The 8,403-nt window shown below is 42.8% G+C and overlaps 1 pseudogene; it reads left to right on the plus strand.

Moving 5' to 3' along the window:
• The first annotated feature begins 4,465 nt into the window (after positions 1–4,465).
• On the plus strand, positions 4,466–4,584 carry LOC112483202 (annotated as a pseudogene).
• Positions 4,585–8,403: the final 3,819 nt, after the last annotated feature.

The following is an 8,403-nucleotide window of genomic DNA, read 5'->3' on the forward strand; positions in this document are numbered from 1 at the left end:
CTTACCATTCATGCAAATCCATTAGTTTCGCAAGTCACAAAAAAGTAAACATGTATACATTATGAACTGATTACAATATAATTAATTAGTATACCATTAACACACATAGTTACCTTTTGTGTGTGTGGTCAGAGCATCTAAAGTATGCGCTCTCAGCAAATGTCAAGTATAATATTTACTAAAATGAACTAGAATCACTGCGCTCTAGCTCCGGAATTTATTCATCCTGTGTAACAAAATCTTGTTTCCTTTGACCCACATCCCCCATTTCCCCCATAGCCAGCTGCTCGGAGTAATAATTCTACTTAGCTTTTCTGAATTTGACTTATGAGATTCCAAATTCAAGTGAGATCATTCATATTTGCCTTTCTGTGTTGGCTTATTCCACTTAGCATAATACCCTCCAGATTCATCCATAGTGTCCCAAATGGAAGGACGGTCTTTTTTTAAGGCTAATATTTATACTTTAAAAAATTTCATGTATGCATTTATCCATTCTTCCTGGACAGTAGGGAAACAACATCCTAGTTTCTAGAATGGTTAAATAAAAAAAAATTGTAACACCAAATGTTAGTGAGGATGTGGAGGAATTAAAATGATCCTCCATTGCTGATGGGAGTGTGAAAGGTACACGCAATTAGGAAACATATTCAGCATTGACTTATAAACTTAAATATTTATACTATTACAAAACAACAATGCAAACTCTCTGAACATAAATCCACCTTCCTTTCTATATCCCTCCATGCTTATTTCACTCCTATTATATACAGACACTGTTACATATCAGTGATGAGGAACAGAAGGAGAGAGAAAGGGCCCGGGATCTACACGCTCATGGTTTTTATGGGACACCTAGTGCCACCCCTGGGTATCATGAGGATTAACTCATAATGTGGGGAGGTCCCCAAACTAGTGACCATAATCCTCATGAGAGAACACAGTAGATGCTCAATAGACCTGCATAAACAAACATGTACACATTGTTTTCCAAGCAGATTTGCTCAGCCGTTACTGCCTTTACGAGTTTTCTGTAAACTTGAAAGTGTCAGCACAGCCTGTGATCCTTCAGGACTGTGGCTGTAGTCTTTGCTGAGAGCTAATGGTAAACAGTAAACTCTTCACTGGGAACTCAGCAGAAAAACACAGAGACAGTATACACAAAAGCTGGGGCCAGGTGAGACACTGCACTCTGCTCAGATATAGCGACCCCAAGGCAAGCTCAGCACGTTTATTATATACTTTTGAAGGTCAAGGAGGGAAGGGGAGTCTTATTCTTAGGACTTGAAACTTGATGACAACAATAAAATAGTTTATTCACATCCTTGTCTTAAGACCTGTCTGTACCCGGTTATCTATTCTAAACTACAAGCAGCTGTCTGTTCACTGTTTTGCTTCTCTGTGCTAGGCAGATTATAACGCAGTCAAGCATGGCTTTGCTCAGATCTGGCTCTCTACAGAATCATAATGCATGAACTCTTGTACTTCGATTTTTAACTACCATATAATATTTGTGATTTTATTGCTGATGAGTGATTCTGTTTGGCACTACTTGGAATAATGCATATGTCTGAATTCTAGAATGTGTTTTGATGTGACATGTAGAAATTTATTTTTGATATATACCTAGCAATGGTATTGTTGTGTCACAGCTTAACAGGCAGAACGCGGAGATATTGTGGGTTTGGTTCCAGACCAAGCAGTGAAGCAAATATCGTAATAAAGGGAGTCACATTAATTTTCTGGTTTCCCAGTGCAAATGAAAGTTATGTTTATAATATACTATAGCCTGTTAAGTGTGCAATAGCAGTATGTCTAAAATTACTATGTACATACCTTTGTTAAAAAACACTTTACTGCTAAAAAAATGCTAACCATCCTCTTTCAGGGAGTTGTAATCTTTTTGCTGGTGGAGGGGGCTCCTGACTTGATGTTGATGGCTGCTGACTGGTTAGTGCGGTGGATGCAGAATGTTGGGATTGCTGTGGCAGTTTCTTAAAATAAGACAAAATGAAGTTGGCCACATTGCTAGATTCTTTTTTTCATGACCAATTTCTCTGGCACAGATGATGCTATTTAACAGCATTTTACCCACAGTACAACTTCCGAGATTGGAGTCAATCCTCTGAAACCCTGCCGCTGCTTTATCAACTAAGTTTATGTAATAGTCTAAAACCTCTGTTGTTGTTTTGACAGTCTTCACAGCATCTTCACCAGGAGCAGATTTCATCTAAAGAAACCACTTTCTTCGCTCATCCATAAGACAAGGGCACCAACGAACTTGCATGAGCCACAGTTGCCACAAACCTTCATTTGTAAAATAAACATGATATCGGCCAGGTGCAGTAAAGCAAAATGCGATAAGATGAGGTATGCCTGTATATCTGTTCAGCTTTAGGAGAGATTGCCAAACAGTTTCCTAGAGTGCGTGCGTGAATTTTATATGCAGCAGCAGTTGATGAGGTTCTTAGTTTATTCAAATCCTTGTCAACACTTGAAATTTTCCGTCGTTTTCATTTTAGCATTCTGGTTATTGTACAATAGCACCAGGTAGTGACTACTTGCATTTTGTTGATGAACAAGAAATTTGAATGAACATCTTTTCCATCTTATGCCATTGAGTAAACGCTTTTCAGAAGTCTTTCTTTTTTTTACCCTTTTTTTCAGTTATGTTGCCAATATCTCTCTTATTGATTTATAGAAGATATCTATGTATACTGAGTATTATTCTCAGTGAGTGTTCTATGATTCTATGTGTTTATCTAACTACCTATCTATGTAGGTGACTTTTGATGAGGAAAATCTCTTAATTTTAATATAATCCATTTTGTCATTTTTTTTCCGTTATAGTTCAGATGTTTTGTTCTTTTAAAGAAATCTTTTCTTATTCTCAGATGACTAAGATAGTGTCCTCACCTCCATTGGTTCACTCTTGCTAGGAACACTCAGCCTACCTGTCAGATGTGTTAGAATAAGGATTATCCATGGTTTGACAGTTCTCTCAGGGTTTATTTTCAAAGTTTTTCCAGGAAGAAAATGAGAATATTTTTATCACATCTGTGGTCAAAAATCAAGTGGAGACAGTCTAAACACAACAATGAAAATGAAATAATTCTGATGAGGAAAGACTGAAGACATTGAGTGATACTATTGTGGGATTCTCTAATGGAGAGATGGGACACTGAGGCTATAAATAGGAAGCAGCAGTTATTGATGCCGGCACCAGCTCAGCGGATTTTTATCCAAAGCCTGAGCGCCAGTTGTAACATAGCAGGCTGTTTTATACAGTCTTGTACTTCCGTATTCCTACACAGCTATAGATATTCCACATATGTAAGGAGAACATGAGGAGAACATTGATTGGCTGCCAAACTATAAGGAAATTGGCTTAATCATTTAAGCAGGTTTGCGGACTGCCACGTCTGCCAGAGAGTCTTGGGGGTGGGGTCAGTCAGGAACTAACTCATTCGAGTAGGAAATGATCAGGGAGTGTCAGCCTGCCATATTTTCCCCCTTCGATGCTCAGACCGAGGACTGGATCAAAGAGCATCATCTCCTTCTTCTAATTTTTGGTTTAGAGGCTGGTACCCCCAGAGCATGAGGACTTTTGCTGCAGTTTTCCTTTCTACTATAGCCTCTATGAGGGAGGTAGTTGACTCGATAATAGAGATAATAGGCAGGGGAGGAAAAGGCAGGTCCTGAAGAGGAGGAGGAGTACTATCCCAACTAAGGTCTTAAAGCCAACATTGGTGAACCAGCCTCCAAAGAGGTTACTAGGGTCCCATCCTGACAAGATGTTGTCCTCGGGCTTCTGCTGCACATAGATTGGTCAGCTTCCGGTATGACCAAAGCAGGGCCGACTTCTTACCCTTGGTCTGTCGGCGCAATCAGTGTTTTCTTCCAGAGGGTTGGCTTGAGGAGTCTCGAACACATTCCCACTCTACAGCTGCTGGTTTAAGTCTGCCATGATGTATCCAGGACGTTATTTCAGCAACCTTAACTACAGTGGGAGTAGACAAAATGACTGTAATGGGGCCTCTCCACAGGGGTTTTAGGGCCTGAATGTTCTACTCCTATACCCAGATAGAGTCTCCTGGCTTAAAGGAGTGAACTTGAGTGGTTAAACTGACAGGGAGCCTTTCCCTAACCCAGAGTCTGGAAGGTGGCCCTAGGGCCTAAAGCTGTCGTCTCAGAGTTGGTTTACCGATTTCCTTGAGGTCTCCTTGTAGTCCTTTGATGAGTAGTGGTGGCCATCCATGTAGGATCTTGTAGGGGGAGAACCCAGGCTTCTTGGTTGGGACCGACCTGATTCTTAATAATGCCATGGGACGACTTCGTCCCAATGTAGATGTGTCTCCTGACATAGTTTTCCCAACTGTGTCTTAAGGGTCCTGTTCATGGGTTCCACCTGTTGTGGTCGATAGGCGGTAAGCAATTTCCATTTAATATTTAAATTCTTGGTCAGGTCTACGGCCATGCCACCCTGAGCAAGCCCGATCCTGTCTGATCTTGAAAGCTAAGTAGGATTGGGCCTGATTAGTACTTGGATGGGAGACCACCTAGGAAGACTGGGTGCTATAGGCTAAAATAATAATAATAATAATAACTAAATAAATAAATATTAAAATAAATAATACAATTAATTAATTAATTTTTTAAAGTAAGTAATTAAGTAATTTTTTGATTACTAAATTTTTGGCTAGTAGCTACACTATTTCTGCTACAAAGGCTGGCCCGTTATCTGAGCCGATGGTAATTGGTAGGCCAAATCAGGGAAAAATTTCTCAGAGGAACAGTATGGCTATTTCTCGGGCCTTTTCAGTCCGGGTGATACAAGCCTCTACCCAACTAGAATAGGTGCATACAAAGGCCAAGAGATACTTGAGGCCCCGTGATCAAGGCATTTCAGTGAACTCTACTTCGAGTTCCTCTAAGGGGGTGCCACCGACACTTTGGATCCCCAGTGGGGCACACAGCCTTGATGGAGTTGTTGCAAGCACGGACTTCGCACCGTTCACATACCGCTTGGGAGATGCTAGAGAGCCAGGGGACATAGGAGTTCTGGTCTGGAGCGGTTTCTAGGGCAGTGTGACCAAGGTGAGTCCTTTGGTGAAACTGCTCGATACAAGCTGGGGCTAGGGTCCGAGGGACCGCAATTCGCCCATCCTTGAACTTCTACCACCCACAGGGTAGGAGGCTCCCCTCTTCAGGCTTAAACAAGGTTTCTTCTTAAGGTGAGTACTTTGGGTCCCATTTAGCTAAGGGATAAAGAAACAGGAAGCTGTAGTGCTGGCCGTCTCCTCGGCTGCTGCCAGTTTGACAACATGGTCTGCCCTTCGGTTGTCCCATGCTGTTATGGTTTCCCTTTTTTGATGTCCTTTGCAGTACATGACTGCTGCTTTCTTGGGGGCCCACATATCATCTAAGAGTTCCAGAATTTCTTTTCCCTATTTTATGTATTTTCCTCCTGAATTAAATAGACCTTTCTCTTTGTACGGAGCTCCATGAACACGGAGGGTGGTGAAGGCATACTTAGAGTCAGTGCGTATGTTAACACACACTCTTGCTGCCAGATGAAGGACACGGGTCAAGGCGATGAGTTCTGCCATCTGTGCTGAGGTTCCCCTAGGCAGAGGTTACCTAGTTGACTGCTTGTAAATCTTGGACCAGCCAGTACTCATTGGTCCCTGCCTTCTGAACCAGCAGGAGAGGCATACTCTAGGATGATTGGCCAGGACTGAGAATTCCATACTTTAGAATTCTCTCTAAATGTTTTTGGATCTCCACTTGTGCCTTATGGGGGATGAGATACTGTTTCTGGCAGGCTGGCTCAGCTCCTGGTTTTAACTCTACCACCACTGGAGGAATGTGTTGGGGGAGTCCTGGAGGGTTGTCATCAGCCCACACTCCAGGAACCTTGAAGGAGAACTCGGGTTCCTGGTGGGACTCTCTTAATAGACTAGAGGCTCCATTTTGCTAGGCCCCCAGGAGCCTATGGTCCAAATGATAGTCGGAGGCCGGTTGACACCGGAGCTGAACACTCAGTTGTAACTCGACCTGTGGGATCCCTTTCTCAAAGACAAACTACCATTATGGGAGCAAATGGAGGATGACTTCCTCGCCCCTTCCTGCAACCCCGCCTGTGCAACCTAGGACAAAGAGAAGTCGTTCATGAGTTTCTATATTGCCTGACTGCCCTGTGGCACTGATGGGATAAGACCTTTTAGGAACACACCAGGCTCAGATTATCTTTGACTCACGTGCTCAAGCAGCCCTAAACTTGGAGGGTGGGGGCAGAAGCAATGATTATGTCATTCACGGTTCCCCAAAGAGAAGAGTGGTGCTGATAACACAAGCTTCTTTTCCCTCAACTGACCTCTGGAGGGTGCCAAGGCTTGGGCTAGGAGGACCCTACAGTTCTCCTTTAGGCAGACTCTCAACCAAGGGGGTCGTGTGTGACCTATTACCTCCAAGATTTAAGAATAAAGGAATTGGTCTGTGTGGCCAGGTTGACTGACCAGTAATGACTTGAGACACCGTTGCAATGACTTCCCTATCTAGAGACCCCTCTGCTGGCCACCTGATACCAAAAGAGATCCAGCCGATCTCACAAAAGTTGCGGAGTTTCCTTGGTGTGAGTTTAACTCCATAATCTCCTGAATAACCCTTTTTAAAATTCTTAAGCATACAATCTAAAGGTGTCTGTTTACTCTGTTGTTTACCCATCCTTCCACCCATGGTCAGTGTTGCACAAGCACTCAGATTCGCTTTGCTTGTCTCCGGCTACACCCCTCGTGGGGCTCTTTCAGGCATCTCTTAGCAATTGGTGAGTCAGTATAAACCCCCGACTTGGATCACTGGAGTAAACTCCTCACAGAGATCCAGTGACACCACTGTAAACCATATGAGGTTCACCACAGAACCGTAGATAGGGGCTCAACTCTCGCTTCATAGTCAGGCCACATCTCAGTCACATGCAGTCACACACTAAACACACTCCACCCTCTGCCCTATGTACCTGAGAGGTCACAGTTTCCTCTAACAAATGTGAAGTACTCGGGTGACCTTGGGAGTCAATCAGACTCCCCTTTTGTCCTGTAGTGGACAGGCTGTTCCTGGGACCTGGGTCCTTACCACTCAGTTGGGTGGTTCACCTGGGCTGGTTCCTGTGCCTCTCCGGGTTCTGTTGAGCTCTCAGAGCCACCGCCCCGAACCACTGGAGGAGTCATCCTCCCCCACAGACAATAAGTCTTCTGGTGAGCCAGATGAAACCCATTTCTCCCAGAGTCCCGGGGGCCAGACCCTGAAGACAAGGGAGGCGAAAAACCACCATCTCTGGGTCCTGGACGAGCCCCTAGAAATGTTGCAGGATTCTCGAACAGAGAGATGGGACACTGAGGCTATAAGCAGGAAGCAGTGTTTATTGATGCCAGGATGGCTCAGCAGATTCTTATCCAAAACCTGAGCCCCAATTGTAACATAGCAGGCAGTTTTATACAATCTTCTACTTCCATATTCCTCCACAGCTATTAATATTCCATATAAGGAAGGCGAACATAAGGAGAACATTGATTGGCTCCCAAACTATAAGGAAAACTGCTTAATCATTTAAGCAGATTTTTGGACTGCCACATCAGCCTGAGAGTCCTGGGAGCTGGAGTGGGGAGGCGGCTGTCAGGAAGTAACTCGTTCGAATGGGAATCCATCACGCAGGGTCAGCCCGTCACAATAGCATAATACATATGTTTGGTAGTTCATAAAGTAGTTTATGACCCAAGATAGAAAGAAAGTAGATTATGACCAATAAAAGAAATAAAGCAGGTGATAATAAAACATTTAGAGATAATCAGAGAGTTATTTAAAAGGCAATGTATGCATGATAGTGGTTCCACAGAAAATAACATGGGAAAGACGTATACTTCCACAAGACATGGTAGCATAGCAGGTTTTTTTCCCATTGACTTACTGATATTTTCTCATCTTTTAAAAGTAAATGATGAAGGTAAATATTAAAAGTTAAGCATGACTATGTGTCAAATATTCTGAGAACATTTATTCTTTTTCACATTTCTTTCAAATGGAGTGTTCTGTACTCCATACATCTGTGCTGTTGAAGAACTTAGTAATAAATAAATATTTTCTCTTGATATCTGTGCTCCGAATAAGTTATTGCAAGGAGTAATGCTAAACTCTCAGTACATTCTTAAGAAATTGCTATTATTTAATATAAAATAATAGGTTACATATTTGCAGTGAAGTTTCACAAACTAAGAATAACTTTCAGATTTTGCAAAGGCTGCTATTCACACTGGAAAGCTCTGGATGGCTGTTGTCTACTCCGACACACAGCTAATAATGCAAAAGAGCCAAATAGTGGCCCGTAGTTGAGAATACACCCCAACT

This window comes from Pteropus alecto, unplaced genomic scaffold (assembly GCF_000325575.1).
Source record: "Pteropus alecto unplaced genomic scaffold, ASM32557v1 scaffold916, whole genome shotgun sequence".
In the NCBI taxonomy this organism is placed as follows: Eukaryota; Metazoa; Chordata; class Mammalia; order Chiroptera; family Pteropodidae; genus Pteropus; species Pteropus alecto.